At 40.4% G+C, this 23,630-nt stretch overlaps 1 long non-coding RNA gene and 1 other non-coding gene across 3 annotated transcripts in view; one reads left to right on the top strand and one right to left on the bottom strand.

The window, feature by feature from the left end:
• LOC143667482 (uncharacterized) overlaps positions 1-23,630 on the bottom strand; it is a 97,711-nt gene that overhangs the window by 36,364 nt on the left and 37,717 nt on the right. The window contains exons 1-2 of one of the 2 annotated variants that reach the window (XR_013168056.1): positions 20,761-20,966; positions 20,402-20,509 (exon numbers count right to left, since the gene is read on the bottom strand). This is a non-coding gene — a long non-coding RNA (uncharacterized LOC143667482). Of the gene's footprint in view, positions 1-20,401; positions 20,510-20,760; positions 20,967-23,630 lie in introns of those variants that run through there. The other variant, XR_013168055.1, reaches the window with a different exon arrangement.
• TRNAT-CGU (transfer RNA threonine (anticodon CGU)) lies at positions 22,222-22,293 on the top strand. The gene has a single exon. It is a non-coding gene; the product is annotated as a tRNA-Thr (tRNA).

Below are 23,630 nucleotides of genomic sequence, written 5' to 3'. Positions count from 1 at the left end.
TTGGAAATGGAAGAGGTGAGGGTAAATCGTTGTTGGCATTATAAGTAATAGTGCTGAAATGTAGGTGCATTTGGTTGAAAGGGGTTGTTTAGAATCATCTATGTCACCAGAAGGAAAGCTAGAAATTAAAACATGGGATTGTATAACACAGTGAACCTTGAGGTGGGCATTATTTAAGACTAACACTACAAATACGAATAAAGTATTTAATGAACTAGTACAAATGTATGACATTTGTACAGAGTTAATAATAGAGTGGCATATAGGGAAAAAGTACCTATTCCAAGCTACAAACTACAGTTGATAGTAAAGGCTGAATATTTTTTCATAAACAGTAGCAAGTATACCACACCAATACTAGGGGTCAATAATGGGGATGGATAAGGGGTATGGAGTGTTTTGGGTTTTCTTTTTATGTCTGTTCTTTTTCTTTTTGGAGCAAAGAAAATGTTTAAAATTGAGTGTGATGATTGCACAATTAGAAGATGACACCATGAGACACAGGTTGTACACTTTAGATGGATTATATGGTATGTGGATATATCTCAACAAAATTTGCAGTTAAATTTAAAAACTTTTTTTTAAAAATCAAAAAAAATTTCTCACAGCTTACTTTGCAGAAATAGAAGTGCTAATCATCAAATTTATTTGGAAAAGTAAGGGGCCTTGAATAGCCAAAGACATCTTGTAAAAGAAGAATGAAGTGGGAGGACTCACACTTCTGATCTTAAAGCATATTATAAAGCTACTGTGGTCAAAACAGCTTGGTACTGGCATAAAGATAAACATATTGATCAATGGAATCAAATTGAGACTTCAGAGCTAGACCTTCTGATCTATGGTCAATTGATTTTTGACAAGGCTCCCAAATCCACTCAACTGGGACAGAACAGTCTATTCAATAAATGGGCCTGGGAGAAGTGGATACCCATATCCAAAAGAGGACCCCTAGCTCATGCCCTATACCAAAAAGAACTCAAAATCAATCAAAGACCTAAATATAATACCCATTACCATAAAACTCCTGGAAGAAAATGTAGGGAAACACCTTCAAGATCTAGTGATAAGTGGTAGCTTCTTAGACCTTACACCCAAAGTACAAGCAACAAAAGAAATACTAGATACATTTTAACTCCTCAAAGTTGAATACTTCTGTGTTGCAAAGGGCTTTTCAAAAGGGTTAAAAGGCAGCCAACTCAATGGGAGAAAATATTTGGAGACCAAATGCGTTGGTTTGAAAATATTATGCACCGCAGAAAAGTCATGTTTTAATCCTGACTCAACCGTGTGTAAGCAGCTGGTTGTTTTAAAAAATCCTAATGCAATACTGTAGGGCAGTAACTTTTGATTAGGTTATTGCAATGGAGATGTGGCACACCCAATTGTGGGTGTGACTTTTGACATTTAGAGATGTAACTACACCCATTCCAGGGTTAGTTTACTGGAATTCTTTAAAAGAGGAAAAACACTGGAGGAAGCCAGAAATGACAGAGGCCACAGAAACTTCAGAGCAGAGCTGACACAGATGCCGACACTTGGAAAACAGAGACACAGATGTTTGGGGATGCTTGGAATCCAGCCATGATGTCGCCATGAGACGTTAAGCAAGCTAGAATGTGGAGAGAGCCAAGGGAAGCCAAGGGAAGCCAAGAGATGAAAGCCAGCCCTGGAGAAGCAAAGTGAGGAGCCCCCACAGGAACAAGGGCTGAAAGCAATGGACCCCTGGAGCAAGGGACCAGCAGATGCCAGTACATGACTTCTCAACTGACAGAGGTGTTCTATACTCATCGGCCTTCCTTAAATTATGGTAACTTTCCCTGGGTGATTTGTCCAAAAATTATTTGGACATTTTTGTTGGGTTTAGAACTGTGAACTTATAACTTATTAAACTCCCCATTTTTAAGAGCTGTTCCAGTTCTGATATACTTCATTCCACAGCATTTAAGAAACTAACATACCACATATCTGATAAGGGTTTGATACCCAGAATATATAATAAAGAAATCCTACAACTAAACAATAAAAAGACAAACAACCAATTTTAAAAATGGGCAAATGATACAAATAGACATTTATCCAAAAAGGAAATATTAATGGCTAACAAGCACATGAAAAGACACTCATCTTCAGTAACTATTAGGGAAATGCAAATCAAAACCACAATGAGATATCATTTTACACCTACTAGAATGGCCACTATTAAACAACAGGAAACTATATGTGTTAGAGAGGATGTGAAGAAATAGGAACACTTATTCACTGCTGGTGGGGGTGTAAAATGGTACAGCTGCTGTGGAAGATGGTTTGGTGGTTCCTTAGTAAACTAAGTATAGAATTGCCTTATGATCTGGCAATGTTGCTAACCAGTATATACCCAGAAGAACTGAAAGCAGGGTCGCAAACAGACATTTGCACACTGATGTTCACAGTGGCATTATTCACAATTGCCAAAAGATGGGGAAAAAACCCAAGTATCTATCAATCAATGAATGTATAAACAAAATATGGTAAATGCATGTAATGGAATACTATTCAGCTGTAAGAAGGAATGACCTTCTGAAGCAGGTAACAACACGGTTGAACCTTGAGGACATTACGCTGAGTGAAATAAGTCCGACCCAAAAGGACAAATATTGTTTGATCTCACTAAGATGAACTAATTAAATTATGTAAACTTATCGACATCAAACCTAGAATATAGGTTATCAGGATATAGAATGAGGCTACAGAATGGGTAAGGAGTTGCTTAATACATACAGAATTTTCAACTAGGATGAATTTAAATATTTAGAAATGGACAGAGGTGATGGAAGCACATTACCATAAGTACAATTAACCAGGCTGAATTGTGTGTGAATGTGGCTGAAAGGGGAGGTTTGGAGTCATGTGTGTCACTAGAATGAAAGCTAGAGGTTAATGGGACTATAAAATACAGTGAATCTTGTTGTGGGTGATGACTGTAATTAACAGTACAAATATCAGAAAGTTCTTCCATGAGCTAGAAATGTACATCACTATGACAAGCAGTTAATAATAAAGTGGGGTATAAACAGTTAACAGAAATATTTTAATATTCTTTCATTAACTATAATAAACATACCACACCAATGCTAGGCATCAATAATGAGGTGAGATAGAGGCATGGGAGGTAGGGGTATGGGATGTTTTGAAGGGTTTTTTGTTTGTTTTTAGTAATGAAAATGTTCTAAAATTGATTGTGGTGATGAATGTACAATTAATTCATGTGAGCCACTGATTGTTTACATGGATGGATTATATACTGTGTGAATATATCTCAGTAAAATTGAATTAAAACAAAATAGAAGAGCTCAAATCAGAGCCCTAACCTCACATCTGGAGTAAATAGAAAAAGAAGAGCAAACTAAAACCAAAGTGGGCAAAAAGAAAAAAATAGCAAAATTCAGAACATAGATAAATGAAATAGAGAATAAAAAGTAGAGAGAATCAACAAAGCTAAAAATTACAAAGATCAATAAAATCAGTAAACCTTTAGATAGACTGACAAAGGAAAAAAAGAGAGAAGATACAAATAACTAAGATGAGCTAATTATATTATGTAAATCAAATCTAGAATATAGGTTACCAGGAGACAGAATAAGGCTAGAGAATGGGGAGCAGTTGTTTAATACGTAAAATCAGAAATGAAAGGGGAGAAATTACTACTGGTCCCACAGAGAAAAAAAGGATTATAAGATGCTAGCATGAACAAGTGGACAGTGGCCCGTGGGGATCCCAGAGATGGATGGATTGTCCACCCTGAAGCCTTGGCCTCGGATATCAGGGTGGGGAGGGAGTGAGCACCCAGCCTGGTTCAGGAGTAGTCTGCCCACAGTCACGATATCACCAGGCCCACCAGCACTGCAGATCAGCTGATTCCCCAGGCATTAGTTGGCTCCCCCAAACCCATTACCCCCTCACCCCCTGCAACCAGCTACCCCTGACGGAACAACCACCTGCCTAGCACACCAACCTCGAGTCACTTTGGCCATGGGGGGTGAGGCTGAGGGAGGAGGAGACTCTAGCTTGCCATTTGCCAGCCATACACAGCTGAGAGTTGAGCCTGGGTCTCCCGAGTCGTGGGCAGCCAATCTGACACTGGAGTACCTGTGCACCCTGGCCTAGCTTCTAATAGACCCTTAAGTTGAACTGTGTCCCCTGCATGAGATCCAGACCTTGATTTGGTGGAGAATAAATGACAAAGTACAAAGGAAACATTCAGCAAAATTGAACTAAATACAAAACTTTAAAAGAGTGGAGAAAACCAACTTGCAAAATAACCATATCAAGATAATCAAATGTCCTGAAAGCAACAACAACAAAAAAATCACAAAGCACATGAAGATCCAAGTGGAAATGGCCTAGCAAACTGACCAAATCAAAATTCCAAAGGGGACACAAAATATGGAAACTACTCAAGGATAGTGATAAAGAAATAGAGGATATCAGGAAGACACTAGAAAAGCATAAGAAGAATTTGGGAGGTTAAACAGAAAAATGGCAGATCTTACAGAAATAAAAGATACAGTAGACCAAATTAAAAATATACTAGAGACACACAATAGCAGATTCAAAGAAGCAGAAGGAAGAATAAGTGAGCTAAATGACAGAACAATAGAAGTAGAGCACACAAAAGAACAAGTGGCAAAAAAGGATGAAAAAAATGCAACTGGATCTTAGGGAAATGACAGATAACAAGAGGCAAACAAATATAAGAATCATTAGTGTCCCAGAAGGAGAAGAGAAGAGTAAAGGGTTGCGAAAGTTAGTTGAAGATATAAAAGACATGAATATGCAAATCAAAGAGGCCCAGAGAACTCCAAATAGAATAAATCCAAACAGGCCTAATCCAAGACACATACTAATCAAACTATCAGGTGTTGAAGAAAAACAGAAAATCCTGAAAGCAGCATGAGAAAAGCAATCTACTACATACAAGAGAAAACACATAAGACTGACTTCAGACTACTCAACAGGCACCATGGAAGCAAGAAAGAAGTGGTATATTTTCAAGATCCTGAATGAGAAAGGCTTTCAACCAAGAATTCTTTATCCAGCCAAGTTATCCTTCAAAACTGAGGGAGAGATTAAAATCTTCAAGGACAAAGAAAGATTGAGAGAACTAGTCGACAAGAGACAAGCCCTATGAGAAATACTAAAGGGAGCCATGTCAGCTGATAAAACAAAAGACAGGAGAGGGAGGTCTGGAGGAGGACACATTATTGATGAATATAAGTAAAGGTAATTTAAAGGAAAAGAGAGAAAAGGAAAAAAAGATGCAGATCTGACAAATAAAAACTCAAGGACAAGATGGTACAGTCAAGAACTGCTTCTACAGTAATGACTTTGAATGTTAATGGAATAAACTCAGCAATTAAAAGACACAGAGACAGAATGGATCAAAAAGCACAATCCATCTATATGCTGTAGAGCTGGATCTTAGGCTCAAGGACATAGTTAGATTGAAAGTGGAAGGATGGAAAAAGATTTTCTATGCACGCTGTAACCAAAAGAAAGCAGGAGTAGCTATAATATTAGACAAAACAGATTTTAAATGTAAAGGTGTCATAAGAGACAAAGAAGAACACCACATATTAATAAAAGGGACAATTCACCAGGAAGAAATAACAATCATAAATGTGTATGCTCCCAATCAAGGAGCTACAAAGTACATGAGGCACATATTGGAAAAACTGAAGGGAGCTATAGACATAGCAACAGTAACAGTGGGAGACTTCAATATACCACTCTCTGCTATAGACAGAGTCACAGAGAGGATCAACAAGGAAATAGAGAACCTCAACAATAGAAAAAAAGAATGAGATCTAATAGATATACATAGATCATGGCATCCCCAAAACACAAGGATATATATTCTTCTCTAGTATACATGGAACGTTCTCCAGGATAGATCATATGCTGGGACACAAACTGAGTCTCTATCAATTTAATAAGATTGATATTATCCACAGCACTTTATCTGATAGCAACAGAATAAAGTTGGAAATTAATAATCACCAAAGAACCAGAGCTTCTACAAATATATGGAGATTAAACAACACACTCTACATAATCAGTGGGTCAAGGAAGAAATAGCTAGAGAAACTGGTAAATATCTGGAGATGAATGATAATGATAATACAACAGATCAAAACTTACAGGATGTGGCAAAGGCAGAGCTGAGAGGGAAATTTATTGCCCTAAACGCCTGTATTAAAAAACAAGACTGAGCAAAACTTGAAGATTTAACTGTTCACCTGGAGAATTTAGAGAAATAACAGCAAACTAACCCCAAAAGCAAATAAAAGAAGAGAAATGATAAAGACTAAAGCAGACATAAACAACTGGAGAACAAAAAACAATAGAAAGAACCAACAAAACTAAAAGTTGGTTCTTTGAGAAAATCAATAAAATTGATAGTCCCCTGTGGTAGTTAGGTTCAGGTGTCAACTTGGCCAAGTGAAGGTGCCTAGTTCTGTTGCTGTGGACATGAGCCAATGGTATGTGAATGTCATTTGTTGCTGATTAAATCTGCAGTCAGCTAGGAGGTGTGCCTACTGCAATGAATGATGTTTGATTTAATAGGCTGGTGCTTAAATGAGAGAGCTTAATGTAGCACAGCCAAAGCAGCTCAGCATACCTCATCTCAGCACTCACAGCTTAGCCCAGGCCTTTGGAGATGCAGAAAGGAATCACCCCAGGAAAGTTGTTGAAACCCAGAGGCCTGGAGAGAAGGCCAGCAGAGATCGCCCTGTGCCTTCCCACGTAAGAAAGACCTCAGTTGAAAGTTAGATGCCTTTCCTTTCAAGAACTATACGTTAACTAAATAAATCCCCTGTGCTGGCTTGAAATGATATATTACTCTAGAAAAACCACGTTTTAATCCTAATCCCATTTTGTAAAGGCAGCCATTTCTTCTAATCCCTATTCAATATTGTATGTTTGAAACTGTAATTAGATCATCTCCCTGAAGATGTGATTTAATCAATAGTGGTTGTTAAACTGAATTAGGTGATGACATGTCTCTACCCATTCGGGTGGGTCTTGATTAGTTCTGAAGTCCTATAAAAGAGGAAATATTTTTGGAGAATGAGAGATTCGGAGAGAGCAGAGAATGCTGCAGCACCACGAAGCAGAGAGTCCACAGTCAACGACCTTTGGAGATGAAGAAGGAAAAGGCCTCCCACTGAGCTTCATGAAACAGAAAGCCAGGAGAGAAAGCTAGCAGATGATGCTGTGTTCACCATGTGCCCTTCCAGATGAGAGAGGAACCCTGACTGTGTTCACCATGTGCCTTCCAGATGAGAGAGAAACTCTGACTGTGTTCGCTATGTGCCCTTCCATTTGAGAGAGAAACCCTGAACTTCATCGGCCTTCTTGAACCAAGGTATCTTTCCCTGGATGCCTTAGATTGAACATTTCTATAGACTTGTTTTAATTGGGACATTTCCTTGACCTTAGGACTGTAAACTAGAAACTTATTAAATCTCCCCTTTTAAAAGCCATTCTGTTTCTGGTATATTGCATTCTGGCAGCTAGCAAACTTGAACATCCCCTAACTAGACTAACAAAGAAAAAAAGAGAGGACACAAATAAACAAAATCAGAAATGAGAGGGGTGTCATTACCACAAATCATGAAGAAATTTTAAAAATCATAAGAGAATATTATGAACAACTATACGCCACAAACTAATTTATATGAAATGGACAAATTCCTAGAAAGACACAAATTATCTATACCAACTCGAGAAGAAGTAGAAGATCTCAACAAACCAATTACAAGTAAAGAGATCCAATCAGTCATCAAAAATCATCCCACAAAAATAAAAAGCCCGGGACCAGATGGTTTCACGGGAGAATTTTATCAAACATTTAAAAAATAACTAACACCAATCCTGCTCAAACTCTTCCAAAAAAAATGAAGAAAAAGGAACATTCACTTTAGGAAGCTATCATTATCTAATACCAAAATCGGATAAAGATGATACAAGAAAACTACAGACCAATCTCCCTAATGAACAAAGATATGAAAATTCTTAACAAAATACTAGCAAATCGTATCCAAAGCCACGTTAAAAGAATTATATGGGCAGGCCACAGTGGCTCAGCAGGCAGAATTCTCGCCTGCCATCCCATAGACCCAGGTTTGATTCCCGGTGCCTGCCCATGCCAAAAAAAAAAAATTATACAAAATGATCAAGTGGGATTCAGACCAGAAATGCAAGGGCGGTTCACATAAGAAAATCAATCAACATAATAAAGCACATTAACAAATTCCCTTTCAAAGGGAAAAGTCACATGATCATATCAATTGATGCTGGAAAAGCATTTCACAAAATCAAGCATCCTTTCCTGATAAAAACACTTCAAAAGTTAGGTATTAAAGAAAATTTTCTTAACATCATAAATGGCATAAATGAAAACCCATAGCCAGTATCATACTCAATGGTGAAAAATTGAAAGTATTTCCCTTGTGATCAGGGATCTAGCCAGAGCAATTAGATAGGAGAAAGAAATAAAAGGCATCCAAATAGGAAAGGAAAAAGTAAAAGTTTCATTATTTTCAGATAATATGATCAAACACTTAGAAAACTCAGAAATCTACAGCAAAACTACTTGAGCAAATAAATTCAGCAAAGTGGCAGAAAACAAAATTAATGTATAAAAATCAGTAATGTTTCTATACACAAACAATGACCTACCTGAGGTAACAACTAAGGAAAAAAATCCATTCAGAATAGTGACCAGGAGAATTAGGTATCTAGGAATAAGCCTAATCAGGGATGTCAAGGACTTATATACAGAAAACCACAGAAACTTGCTAAAAGAAATTTTAAAATGACCTAAACAGAAGGAAAGATATTCCATGCTCATGGTTGGGAAGGTTGAATATCATCAAGATGTCAATTCTACCCAAACTGATCTACAGATTCAATGTAATAAAAATCCCAAGAACCGATTTTGAAGACTTGGAAAAGCTGGTTATCGAATTTATATGGCAGGGAAAGAGAACAGCTAAAGATATCCTTAAAAAGAGGAGTGAACTGGGAGGCCCTTCACTTCCTGACTTCAAGGCTTACTATAAAGTCACAGTGGTCAAGACAGCACAATACTTGCACAAAGATGGAAGGACTGGCCAGTGGAATACAATCAAGAGTGCAGAGATTGACCACCAAATTTATGGACATTTGACCTTTGATAAGCCCCCAAATACACTGAATTGGAACAGAATAGTCTTTTCAATAAAAGGGCATGGGACAACTGGATTTCAATAGGCAAAAGAATGAAAGAGGACCCCTACCTTACACACTATACAAAAATTAATTCAAAATGGATCAAAGACCTAAATTTAAGAGCCAGTACCATAAAACTTCTGGAAAAAAATGTAGGGAAACATCTTCAGGATCTAGTAATAGGAGGTAGCTTCTTAAACTTTATACCTAAAATACAAGCTGTGAAAGAAAAAGTAGACAAATTTGAACTCTTAAGGTCAAGAGCTTCTGTGCCTCAAAGGACTGTCAAAAAGGTGAAGAGGCAGCCAATTCAATGGGAGAAAATATTTGGAAGCCACTTATTGGATAAAAGCTTGATAGCCTGTGTACATAAAGAAATTATACAGCTCAACAATGAAAGAACAAATGACCCAATTATAAAATGGCCAGAGGAAATGAATAGGCACTTTTCTGAAGAGCAAACACAGATGGCTAAAGAGCACATGAAGAGCTCTCGTTCTTTGGCTGTAAGGCAAATGCAGATGACAATGAGATTTCACCCTACACCTACAAGAATGGCTGCTATTAAACAAACAGGAAAACATGATGCAGAAAAATTGCAACACTTATTCCCTGTTGGTGGGAATGTAAAATGGTTCAGCCACTGTGGAAGTCAGTTTGGCAATTCCTCAGAAAACTAAATTTGACCTGCCCAAGACCCGGCAATACCAATACTTGGTGTATACCCAGAAGAGTTGAGGACAGTAACACAAACAGACAGTTGCACACCAATGTTCATAGCGGCGCTTGATCACCAAGAGATGGAAACAATCCAGGTGCCCATCAACAGACAAGTGGATCAAAAAATGTGGTATATACATACGATGGATTGTGTAGCGTTGAGACAAAATGGTGTCCTGAAACATATGACAATGTTAATGAACCTTGAGGACATAATGCTAAGTGAAATAAGTCAGATATAAAAGAACAAATACTATATGATTCCATTATTATGACTCTGATAAAGCCGCCCATGTTTTGGAGCAGCTAGAAGGAAAAATCTGAGATGAGGGCATGGCAGCCCATGACAAACTCTGGGACCTGTTCTGTAGCTGCTTGTTGAAGTGTGCTTTGAAAATTACTGCTTTTTCTTTCTTTTCTTTGTGTATGTGTGTGTATATACATATACACACATATATGTATATATGTTATATATTACAACAAAAAAGGTATTAAAAAACTATAGGCAGCTATAGTAATATTAGATAAAATAAATTTCCGAAATCAAAAATTTGAAAATATTTAATAACATAGCTCACTACTATAGCAAAGTTGATATTTGTAAAAACTTTTTACTTGATATTTTGAGAATGCACACAGTTTTGATAGTTAATCAAATGGTACTTAAGATAGTGCTTAATATTTAGAATTTAAGTAACTCTGATATCTGTATCTATAGTTTTTTTTTCCTTCTTTGCTTTAATTTTAAATTGGTTTATGAAACATATTGTATATTGTACAAACAGGCTTTGCGATGATTACTTAGATATTTTTTAATATGCCTATGGATAAACTAACTAAGATATCCATTTTAGGTGGTTAAGATTTTCATATGTTTATTGTAAAAATACAAATATAGCAATGCAGATATTTGCAAGAACATTCTACTCAATATTTTGAGAACATTCACAGTTTTGACAGCTGACCAAATGGTATCTAAGTTAGTGTTTAATGTTTAGAATTTAAGAACTTTGCTATTTGAATTTGTAGATTTTTTTCTTGTTACCTTAATTTTAAATTGGTTTATGAATCTTACTGCACAAACCCAGGTTTTACAATGATTACATGGATACTTTATTTAAATATGCCTATGGCTCAGCTAATTAAGATACCCATTTTTGGCGGTTCTAAGTGTATTGCTTGTTTTCTTAAATTAAAAAAAATTGAGAAAAAAAATACTACCATGAACAATTTTAATTTCCAAAAATCAGATAGCTTAGATGAAATGGACAAATTCCTAGAAGCATATGAACTACCTTCACTAAATCAAGAAGTTATAGAGGACCAATAACAAGTAAAGAGATTAACACATATCCTGTTTAAACGCTTACGAAAAATTCAAGAGAAGGGAGCTCCTCTAACTTATTCTATCAGGCCAGCATTACCATAATACTAAAGCCAGATAAAGATGTCCCAAGAAAAGAAAATCATAGACCAATATCTTTTATGAATATAGATACAAAAATTGCCAGCAAAATATTAGCAAACCAGATCTATGAGCACATTAAAAGAATTATACACCATGATCAAGTGAGATTTATCCCAGGAATGCAAGGTGATTCAACATAAGAAAAATCAGTGTAATACACCACATTAATAGACCAAAAGGGGAAAAAAACACATGATCTTCTCAACTGATGCAGAAAAGGAATCTGACAAAACCCAGCAGCCCTACTTGATAAAAATATTTAGGACACTAGGAATAGAAGGAAACTTCCTTAACATGATAAAGGCATTGTGATGGTTGGGTTCATGTGTCAACTTGGCTAGGTGATGGTGCCCAGTTGTCTGGTCAAACCAGCACTGGCTTATCTGATGCTGGGAGGATATTCTGTGGACTTATATCATCAGTATGTAGATTGCATCTGTGGCTGTTTACATCTGCAGTAGGCTAAGGGGAGTGACAAAGGCTTTAAAACAGGAACCAGAGGAGAGAATCTCTCTCCACTTCAGCCAGCCAGCCTCTCCTGGGGAATTCAAAGACCTTCATTGGAATTGCCAGTTTACAGACTTCCCTGTGGAATTTGGACTCGTGCATCTCCATGGTTGTATGAGACACTTCTATAAAATCTCATATTTGCAGATAACTCCTATCGGTTCTGTTTCCTTATAGAACTCTGACTACTAAAGGCACATATGAAGAGCCCATAGTTAATATCCTGCTGAATATGAAACACTGAAAGCTTTCCCTTTAAGATCAGGAATAAGACAAGAATGCCTACTGTTGCCACTGTTATTCAACATTGTACTGGAAGTTGCAACCAGAGCAATTAGGTAAATAAAGAGAAATAAAAGGCATTCGAATTGTAAAGAAGAAGTAAAACCTTCCCTATTTGCAAGTAATATGACCCTATATACAGAAAATTTTGAAATATCCACAACAAAGCTCCTAGAGCTAATAAATGAATTCAGCAAAGTTGTTCTAGTTTGCTAGCTGCTGGAATGCAACACACCAGAGATGGATTGGCTTTTAATAAAGGGGGATTTATTTCATTAGTTCTTCAGAGGAAAGGCAGCTAACTTTCAACTGAGGTTCTTTCTTACATGGGAAGGCACAGGGTGATCTCTGCTGGCCTTCTCTCCGGGCCTCTGGGTTCCAACAACTTCCCCCGAGGTGATTTCTTTCTGCATCTCCAAAGGCCTGGGCTGAGCTGCGAGTGCTGAGATGAGGTATGCTGAGCTACTTGGGCTGTGCTATGTTGAGTGCTCTCATGTAAGCACCAGCCAATTAAATCACACATCATTCACTGCAGCAGGCACACCTCCTATCCGACTGCAGATGTAATGAGCAACAGATGAGGTTCATGTACCATTGGCTCATAGCCACAGCAACAGAACTAGGCACCTTCACCTGGCCAAGTTGACACCTGAACCTAACTACCACAAAAGGAATGGAGTAAATATCCAAATATCCAAAAATCTATAGAGTTTCTATATACAAACAACAAATAAGCAGAAGACATCAAGAAAAAAACAATTCATTCACAATAGCAACAAAAAGAATCAAATATCTAGGAATAAATATAACCAAGGATGTCATGGACTTGTACACAGAAAACTACAAAACATTGCTAAAAAAAAAAAAAAAATCAAAGACGACCTAAATAAACGGAGAGACATTTTGTGTTCATGGATTAGAGGATCAAGTATTGCTAAACTGTCAATTCTACAAAAAGCAGTATACAGATTCAACACGATTCCAAACAAAATTTCAACAGGCTACTTCACAGAAAAGGAAAAGAATAATAAAATTCGTATGGAAGGGTAAGAGACCCCGACTAGCCAAAGCCATCTTGCAAAAGGAGAAACTGGAAGACTCGCACTCCCCAATTTTAAAACGTATTACAAAGCAACAATAATCAAAACAGTTTGTACTGACACAGGGAAAGACAAACAGACAATTGGAATTGTCAATTCAATTCAGAAAAGAGCTCAGAAGCATACTCTTTGAGCTATGGCTAATTGATTTTTTTTTTTTTAAATAACCTCTGGCCAGTTATAATAAGGAAAAAAATTATATCATTACTCTTTGCCACTCTGTTCTGACATGCTTAGAATAATGTCAGTATCGCCTGTATAGCTAGTGTGCATACTATATATTATTTTCCACATACTGTGCCCAATTCAATATTATTGCCACTGTAGTCATGGGTACCAGTTTGGCCAACATGGCCTAGTATTCTATTTAGATTTCTTGAAGGTTGGGCAATTGTTGACAATGATGCCAATTTCGCTTTGCCTTACCTGATGGACTTCAGAATCTGCTTGCACCCCAGAACATACCTTTCACTTTTCATAATGAATGGGAGACTAGATTTGATCTACTTCATTGGCTTTTTTTTTTTTTTTTGTCTCTTTTGGACCATTCATTTTCTTGCCTTATGTGCAGGCCCAGCTCCAAACAAGGGTTGCTGCCAAGATGGTGAGGGCGCAAAAAAGGTGCCAAATCATTTTTAGGAAGGGTGTCAAGTCCACTCAATGGGAAAAGAATAGGCTTCTCAACAAATAAGGCTGGGAAAACTGGATATCCACATGCAAAAGAATGAAAGTAAACTCCTAACTTATACCACATACAAAACTTAATACAGGGCAGTCCAATGGTGGCTCAGAGGCAGAATTCTCATCTGCCATGCCAGAAACCCAGGTTGGGTTCCTGGAACCTCCCCATGCCAAAAAAAAAACCCCACAAAAACAAAACAAACAAAAAAACCCCACAGAAATGGATCAAAGACCTAAATATATTATCTAAAATATAGAACTCCTGGACAAATACATAGGGAAACAGCTTCAGGACCTTGTATTAGGTAATGGTTTCCCAGACTTTACACCAAAAACACAAGCAACAACAAGAAAAATAAAATGGGACTTCATCAAAATTAAAAACTTTTGTGTAAAGGACATTTTCAAGAAAAATGAAAAAGAACGTATTCAATGGGAGAAAATATTTGGAAACCACATATCTGATGACAGATTAATATCCAGAATATATAAAGCAATCCTTCAATTCAACAAAAAGACAAACAACCCAATTTTTAAAATGAGCAAAGTAATTGAATAGACATTTCCCCAAAGAATACATACAAATGTCCAATAAGCACATGAAAAGATGTTCAACATCATTATCCATCAGGAAAATGCAAATCAGAATTAGGAGATACCACTTCATACCCATTAGAATACTTATTTTTGTGTGTGTGGAAAATAAATGTTGACGAGGGTGTAGAGAAATAGGAATCCACATTTTTGATGGTGGGAATGTAAAATGGCCCAGCTGCTGTGGAAAAATTTGGCAGTTCCTCAGAAAATTAAGTATAGATTACCATATAACCTGACAATTCAACTTTATTAGGTATATACCAAAAAAACAGAGAGCAGGGACTCCTACAGATATTTTCACATCAGTATTCACAGGAGCATTATTCACAATTCAAAGGATGGAAGCAACCCAATTTCTCATCAACAGAAGAGTGGATAAAGAAAATAGGGGATTTACATAAAAGGGAATATTATTCAACATTAATAAAGAGGAAATTTCTGATACATACAACAACATGCATGAACCTTGAAGATACCACATTGAGTGTACTAAGCCAGACACAAAAGGACAAGCATAGTATGATCTCACTTACATAAAATATTTAGGACATGCAATTGTTAGAAACTAGAATATAGATTATAAAGAGTCAGGGTAGGGAATTGTGGAGTCAATACTTACTTGATATAGGGTTTCTGGTGAGGTGATGGAAAATTTTCAGTAATGGATGGTGGTAATGAACCACAACATTGTGATATAATTAACAACAATGAACTGTCTACTTGGCAGCGGTTAACAATGGGAAATTTTATCCTGTATGTATCTTACTAGAATTTAAAAAACAAACATAAAACTGGACAACACAAAAAGTGAACTCTACAAAGGAAAAAAAACAACCTTTATGTTTCCATGAATTAAATTCTAATGTGTCCACAATGGAATGAGAAAGAAGGGCAAGGTGATATCTCATGTTCAACATTTTATACCTCTAGTTTTCAGCACTAAGGCAAAGCCACAAGGGAAAACTGCAAAAGGTATGTTCAGCTGTATAAGTAAATTCATCATCACATTTGTTCTCACTCCCTTCCACCCATCTATCTTTTCAAGTTGCTAAGAACAGCCCTGGGAATAATCACCTCCCACACCAAAAGCTGGGAAAATGATAATTGGTATCTGATGACAGGAGATGACATTTTTGAATAGTTGCTTTAAACTTCATAACGTATATTTCATCTTTAACCATTTATATACTGCTTTTACTCCTAGATTTTCAAAAGGGTATGTATGAAGAAGATAGCTAAATAGCAAGCAAAAATTCATCAAAATTTTGTACTGGTTAAAAAAAATTGCAACCTAGATGATCATGGATATAAAGTCTAGAAAAGGCCAGAATATGCCTATATTTATATCCATACCTGTTTCTATCAGTGTGTTCATGTGTACATATATATGTAAATCTACATATATTTATGTATATTTATGTTTATATACATGTGGCTAGAAAGTCAAATCTTAAGCTCAAAATGACTTTCTGGATAATATAAGAACAAAAAATTGTATCACTCATAGCTGCCAACTCCATCTTGTGCTGGCTCTGGAATGAACCAACTTAAACACACTTTTCTAGATTAGAGGTTCAAACATCAATTTGATGGGGTGATAACCAGGGCATTCTGCACGGTTATTTTTTTCTTTAGAAAAAAATTTACTTTTCATCTCTACAACATTTTGCATACGGTTGTGTTTTAGTTTCCTAACTGCTAAAGCAAATGTCGTACGAGTTGGGTTAAGCAATGGGAATTTATTGGCTCATGGTTTTGAGCCTAGGAGAAGTCCAAAGTTGAGGTGTCAGCTAGGCAATGCTTCCTCGCCAAACACCGTGGCATTCCGGGGCTGGGTCCCTGCAATCCTTGGTCCTTGGCTTTGCTGTCACATGACAGTGCACATAGCTATACCTTCTCCTTTCTCTTTCGGTTTCCATTAACTTCCAGATTCTGGGTCTGTTCCGTGGATTCTCTTTCTGTGTCCAATTTCTTTGCTTATTGTAAGGTTCAAGAGGCGAAAGAGAGAAGAGGCAGACCTAGAAACCTTAGCGTGAGCGAGTTTATTCCTGTGCTCCCGGGCAGAGCTCACAGAACTCAAGGTAGGGAGTTGTGAGTTTGCTGCTGGGTCCTGGTGTGGGTGGTTTTTAAGCACGGGGGTTAAGTGACGGCTAGAAGGGGTGGCACATTTTACACAGCTCGAGTCATGGTGACCTTCCCTGTTCCCCCAACCTAAGATTTATAAACGCTTTAGCCATATTGGGTTAAGACCCACCCTCATTAGTTTGTTCACACCTTAATTAATAACATCTTCAAAGGTCGTATTTACAGATGGGATCCCACTGGAAAAGATTAAGGTTAAGAACATGTTTTTCTGGGGTACAAGCCACCAGGGGTTGCCATTACTTGTTAAGGGTGTTAAATCAATAATCACCTTAGGGTCTCCTGAATTGTGTCACAGCAGTTTCACAGGAAACCCATAGGTAAAAAAAAAACAATAGATAACCAAGAAAAAAACCTCATAAGCACTAGCAATAAAACAACTGAAAAATGAAATATTCACAGATAGGAAGACTTAATATCGTTAAGGCATCAATTCTCCCCAAATTCAACTATAGATTCAATGCAATCCTGATCAAAATCCCAGAAGGCATTTTGCAAAAATTGATGAGCTCAGTTTAAATCTTAAGTGAATATTTTATTAGAATAAGTAAAAGGATTTTGTTAAGCAAGGAACAAAGGCAGAGGATTTCCAATATAGGTTTTGATACCATAAAGAGACAGAAATGCAAGATGGTGTGGTATTAGAATAAAGACAGACATAAGGATCATTGGAACAGAATATAAAGTCTAGAAACAGACTACATATACATGGTCAAGTGATTTTTGGCAAACGTATCCAAGACAATTCAATGGGGAGATGCTAATCATTTCAACAAATGGTTATGGAACAATCATAAAAAACAAACATCAAGCCTTACCTTAAACCATACTCAAAAATTGATTTGAAATGGATCACAGAAAACTTGTCATGGATCACAAAAATATCAAATGATAAAACTTTGGGAATAAAACATAAGAGAAAACCTTTGTGACCTTGGCAGGCAGAAATAGGACCTAAAAGCATGAAGCATAAAAGCTAAAAATCACTAAATTGGACTTCATTAAAATTAAAATCGTCTGCACTTGGAAAGACACCATTGAGAAAATGAAAGGCAACCACAGACTAGGAGAAAATACTTATGACACACATACCAGACAAAAAACTCGTATCCAGAACATATAAAGAACCCTGATGATTTTATAAGACAACCAAGCTATTAAAATGGGCAAAATGTTTGAACAGACACTTTGCAAAAGAAGATATATAAATGGCCAATAAGCATATGATCGACTGCTCAACATCATCAGTCATCAGGGAAATGCAAATTAAAACGCCAAGATACCACTATATACCCCAGGATAGCTAAAACTAAAAAGCCTGACAGCATGTGAAAGACATGAAGGGACCTGAAATCACCTGTTACGGATTGAACCGTGTTCCCTATGAAAACATGCCCAAGCCCTAACCAGTCTTATGGATGTAAACTCATTTGAAAAGAGGTTCTATGAAGATCCCATTAGTGAAGGCGAGGCCACACTGACTCAGGGTGGCCCTTACTGCCATATGACTGGAGTCCTTACAAATGGAAGACATTTGGACACAGTTGGAGACAGATGGTACGAGAGCCGGCCATGTGACAGAGGCAGAGGCTGAGTGATGCCACCCCCAGAACCAAGGCTTCAGAGAAAGCCTGGCCTTGCTGACTCCCTGGTTTTGGACTACTAGCCTCCAAACAGGGAGACCACAATTTGTATTACTTAAGCCAACTAGTCTGGAATCCAGCAGTCCTTTGAAACTAAAACTATAGAATGGTAGAGCATCAGCCAGCCCCAGCCCCCACCCTCCCTATACCCTACACCCACCCAGGTTTATGTAATCTGCCCAGCCCCACCAAGCATCTGAGGTGCCCACACCTGCTCTAAATCACTGAACTAAATTATTCGGATAAAATGGAAAGGGGGTCAGCTTGGCCTCAGCTCAGCTGGCTCTGGGTACTAAACTGTCCATCACCAGGAACGCATTTGCACTGCCCAGAGGAGCTGGGCTACTGCGCAGAGTTAAGCGAGCTTACTTAAAGTCCTGAGGTAAGGTATTAACAAAATAGCCTGTCATCACCATCCAAGCCTGAGGGATTTTTCTCTCTTGCACAAGCAAATGATTTTCTCCAAGAATATTCTGAGCAGTGGTTCTGCAAGGTCCCCAGCCCGGCAGCTACACCACCACCTGGGAGGTGGTTAGAGGCACAGAGCCTCGGGCCCCAGCCCAGACCTACTGAATCAGAGTCTGCATTTTAATGAACTCTGCAGGTGGCCTGTGGGCGCAGTTAAGTGCGGGAGGCACGGCCAGGCCACAGCTGCAGGTGAAAGCACCTGTGAGGTGCTAGGAAAATGAATCGGGGGAGGGGGAGGTAGGCAGCAGAGGAGGTGAGGGGAAGCAGGAGGGAGGTGAAGGCTGCCGGCCAAAGCGTCCTCATCCCTAGAAAGGGAGAGCCTCCCTGAGGGAGACATATTCATGGAATTGGTTGGAACGTTTTTTCAGGTAACCTCAACTGTAGCTGAAAACAGTGAGAAGGGAATTTCAGCTCAGTGAGGTTTGGAAGAATCACGCACCAGTGGGAGGGAGGAAGTAAAAAGACTTGATGGCAAGGCTTCTAAGACCTCCACAACATCTTTTGGAAAACCTGATAAGAATTGTGACATCCTTCTCCCAGAAAAAATGCACACCCATTTTATATATACTTTTGGGGGATTCACAGATAATCTAGGGGCCTGAATGCACAGGCCCCTAGGTTAAGAATTCCCACTCTGGAAGACAGGGGCAGGGAAACAAAGAGGGAGAGAAAAAAAGATTTTAATACTATATATATTTTTTTTTTTCTAAAATAGAAAAAAAAAGTGCCTAAGTTTCAACACAAAAGAAATGTGCATGCTTATAAATTATTCAGACCGAGGCATCTTAATTATACTGATGAAATAAAAAGATCAAAAGTATTCCATCACGTCACCTGGTTTGGTCCCCAGATCAATTTGACACATTCTCAGTTAAAATGAGACTTCTCAAAGCATCCTTTGCCTTAGCTGACCCTGGCTTCTCTCCCTAACATTTCAATTTCCTGTAGGGACCTGAGATCAGGCTATATTTATGTGACATCGGGACCCACCTGCACCAGGGACCCTATAAGGGCTCAGGAAGCATTTGCTGGATTTAAGTTCATTCCTTATAGACAGTTCCTGATTACCAAAGAGGTTGAAGGTTTCAGCTTGTTCATGAAAGGATCTACGCATAGTTCAGTACCTGGAGAGTGCCTGGTGCAGTGGCTGGAGAGCACTAGCCAGAGATTTTCCTGCAACAGTATTTTTTTTGAAGGCCTACTGTGTGCAGACACTGCTTTAAGATGCTGAAGCCATGACAGACAGACAGACAGACTCCCCACCCGGGGTCCATGATCTTCTTGGGGCCTCTTTAAACCTATATGAGAAGTTGGCTTATACCACCTAACACTCTGCTCTCTAGGTTAGGACTCACAGAGGGTCAGAAGGGCCAGCCTTTTTCAGCATGGATACCTAGGGCAGCACACCCAGCCAGCAGCACCCCACCTCCTTCCTCCCCTTTTGCCTGGAGCCCCCAAATCACTCAACCACCTCCCTTCCCTTAGAAGGCAAAGACCAAAAAAAATAATAATAACCTGCTAGAATCTGATTTCCATCCTACCTGCCAGTTGGTTCTTGGCTCAGCGCCACTGATTTTTTTCTCTCAATTGATCATTTCTTTTCACATTTTAGAAGCCCCTGTCACCTCTGCACAGTAATTCCAACATCCCTATGAACACACAAATGGTGTGGTGAGGGGGCAGGCATGGAACCAATTTTATCATCAACTAGTCAGAGGTGATGCTCTGTAGTACGTTTTAATTCCAAAATTATCCTTCAATGTTTTTGTTATGTTTTTAAATTGGGGAACTGCACATAGATCCCAAGCGCCCAGGTACATCGCTCAGGATGAAAGCCCTAGTGGCTGGAGATTAGATTCCCAGTGTCTGGAGGGTAAATGTCAGTGCCTTTTACACTCACCTACCAAGAACTTGACATTCAATGTTGACTTGGTGAACACAATTTCCTGGTATTTTTAGGCCTCCTATTTGCTTCTATAAACGTGAATGGATGAGCTGTAGATATTCTTTAAATTACTGAATACGTCCCCATATGCCCTACTGTATCACTGGTACCAGCAGACAAAAGCAAAAATGGTAGCAGTTTCTAATGCAAGGAAGAAAAAAAAAAAAAAAAAAAAGCTGCAGACAACCCAATGCCTACCTCCCAGAAACCGAGGAGATCAATTGTGGAATAGCCAGTCAGTGGAAAACCGTGAGCTATTAAAGAGGATAAACTGACCCATTCGTGTATAATGATCATACTAATTATAGTATATAATTACATATAATTTACTATAAAATGTCGTGTTACTATACACCACATTAAAGAGTAATAGAAATTGTTAATATTTATCAACTAATGTACGCCATTATTTGTTGTGGTGATTACACTGCATTACGTATCACAAGCCATTGAGTTAATGAACACATCATACATTAATTCATGGAAATTTAAAGTGCAGAGAACCTTGTCAGTCCATTTGGATTAAAAGTGCACGTTTGCATACATAACTATGAATACGCGTATGAACTGTTTAGAGTAGCGGGCTCAGACTCGAGCATGTAATCGGCATCACCAGGGGAGGTAAAACCCAGATGCTGGCCTCTGCCCCCAGGTCCTCTAAGTCGGCAGGTCCGGAGCCGAGCTAGAGGATTTGCATTTCCAACAAGCTCCCAGACGCTGCTGTGGTCCTGCGACCGGGAACCACACCAGGCTAAGCAGTGGTGATGTGTGGGAAGAGAGCTCTTGAATTTTTTCATTCATTCATTCCCCACCCCCTGCTGAGCGTCGACTGCCGCCGAGGTCCGGCCCCGGCCCACCCTCGCCTTGGACTGCCCAGGGGACGGACCAACATCGAGCCCCGGCTTCCTCGGCGACCAGCGTCCCACCCGCGCCATTTCGCGGAAACCTCACTCCAGGGGGCAGAACTGAGGCTTCGAGGCAGCCGCCAGGGTCACGCACACGATCCCGACCGGGGATTCGAACCGCAGTCTCTGAGACCCAGACGGGCGGAACGGGACGCGCCCCCTGACGAGGCCGTGGGGCCTCCGAGGACGCCTCTCGGGCAGTGCCCGGCACGCGAGAAACCTGGAGCCGGCGGTGGAGGCCGGAGATCCCGCGGGCCGCAACTCCCGCCCACCCCGCGCCCCCGAGGCGTGGCCGAGCGCCCCGAGCCCGCGGAGGAGCGGCCGGCTGGCGCGCGCACTTCCTCGAGTCTCACCCCGTCCGCGGCGGGGAGGGGCGGGGCGGGGCTGCGGCTGCGCGTGCTCCTCCGGGACCGCGCGCGAGCCGTGCGGACGCGCTCGCGCTCGTGCCCGCGGGGCAAACTCACGGGAGTGAAGCCAGGATACAGGTTCGCCGGGCCACCACGCGAACGCAGGCGCGGTGGCCAAGTGGTAAGGCGTCGGTCTCGTAAACCGAAGATCACGGGTTCGAACCCCGTCCGTGCCTCTCGCGGGCTCCCTCTGCCGGGCGGAGACTTTTTAGGGGAGGAGCCACTTTTCAGAGTGGTCGTCGGTAATCTACGCCACCTGCACTCCGGACAAAAGTCCCTTGGCCACGGGCTCCCCCACCGTTTTCACTCAGTGTGGGTTCAAACTCTCCACCAGACCTTGCAAAAAGGTAAAACTCTCGGTGAGAGTCCAGCCCCGCCGCATCTTTGCGGCAGATTCCGCCCGCAATGAGCTGAATGCCGGGCGGGCCGACCTCCCCGGCGCCTGGTTCTCCGAGAGGCTGCGGGGTATGCGGGGTCGCAAACGCGAACGCCGTGGGGGGTGTCCTAAAGAACGCGGCGCCAAGGGGGGAGACCGAGCGTGGACCCCCAGCGAAGGCCCAGCCCGCTTCGTGCGGAAGCCCCATAGTTGATGGCACCTGTCCTAAGAGCCACGTCAGGTTTTTGTGAAAATTAAAATCCCGTTGGATTTTAACTCTAAGGAAAGCGGCCCGTGACGTGGAGCCCACACGCCGCACCCCAGTCAGCTGGTGCCTGGCTTACTGTTTTTGAAAGGAAATCCGCTGCAGGCATTGCATTGGAGAGGAACTCCGCCATGAAAATCTAAACCTCTCTCTGCGCCTCCGTTTCCCCGCCTGTAGAATGGGTACGTGGCCCGCGCTGACGCGTGTGAAGCGGCTGGCAGAGGGGAGCTGCCCAGGCGGCCTCGGTGCGCGGAGCCACCGTCGTCCGGCGCGGGTTTTCTTTGCACCACAAAGGGCCTCCTTTAAACACCCCAGCCGCCAGTAACGGGCGCATTTATAAACTGAAAAATCAGCTTGCCCGAGATTGGGGAAACCTGTACCAGCCCGAGATTCCTAATTGGAGAAAGCATTGGTGGGGTTTCTGTGTGCCGGGAGGAGCCGGGGCCGGCCTTCCTGATGTGACCCGGGGGGCGGGGGGAGCGGTCACAGGAGGAGGGGCTGCTTCCCACACTTAAAACTTGCTTCAAACCCCCTCGGAGGGCTTGAGAAAACACAGATGGGTGGGCCCCACCTCCGGAGTTTTGGATTCAGTTGATCTGGGGTGGGGCCGCGAGTTTGCATTTCTAACAAGCCCCCACGTGGTGCTGCAGCTGCGGTCCGAGCCCACAATGAGGAGCCAGTAGCGAGGGATAAGAGGACACGACCGAAGTAACAAGTTGCCTCCCGGGAGGAAAGTACAGCGGGGGAGTTTCTGAAAGGATTCCTTGACGTCTTAACCCTGCAAAGTTACACATCATTGGGGTTCTCTACAAAGGACGTTTGCTTGTATTAGTTGTGCAGTTCCTCCCCCCCCTCTCCAGAATCTCCTTCAG

This window comes from Tamandua tetradactyla, chromosome 23 (genome assembly GCF_023851605.1).
Source record: "Tamandua tetradactyla isolate mTamTet1 chromosome 23, mTamTet1.pri, whole genome shotgun sequence".
NCBI lineage: Eukaryota > Metazoa > Chordata > Mammalia > Pilosa > Myrmecophagidae > Tamandua > Tamandua tetradactyla.
Note: the sequence above shows the minus strand (reverse complement) of the source record. Positions and strands in the feature narration are given on the sequence as shown.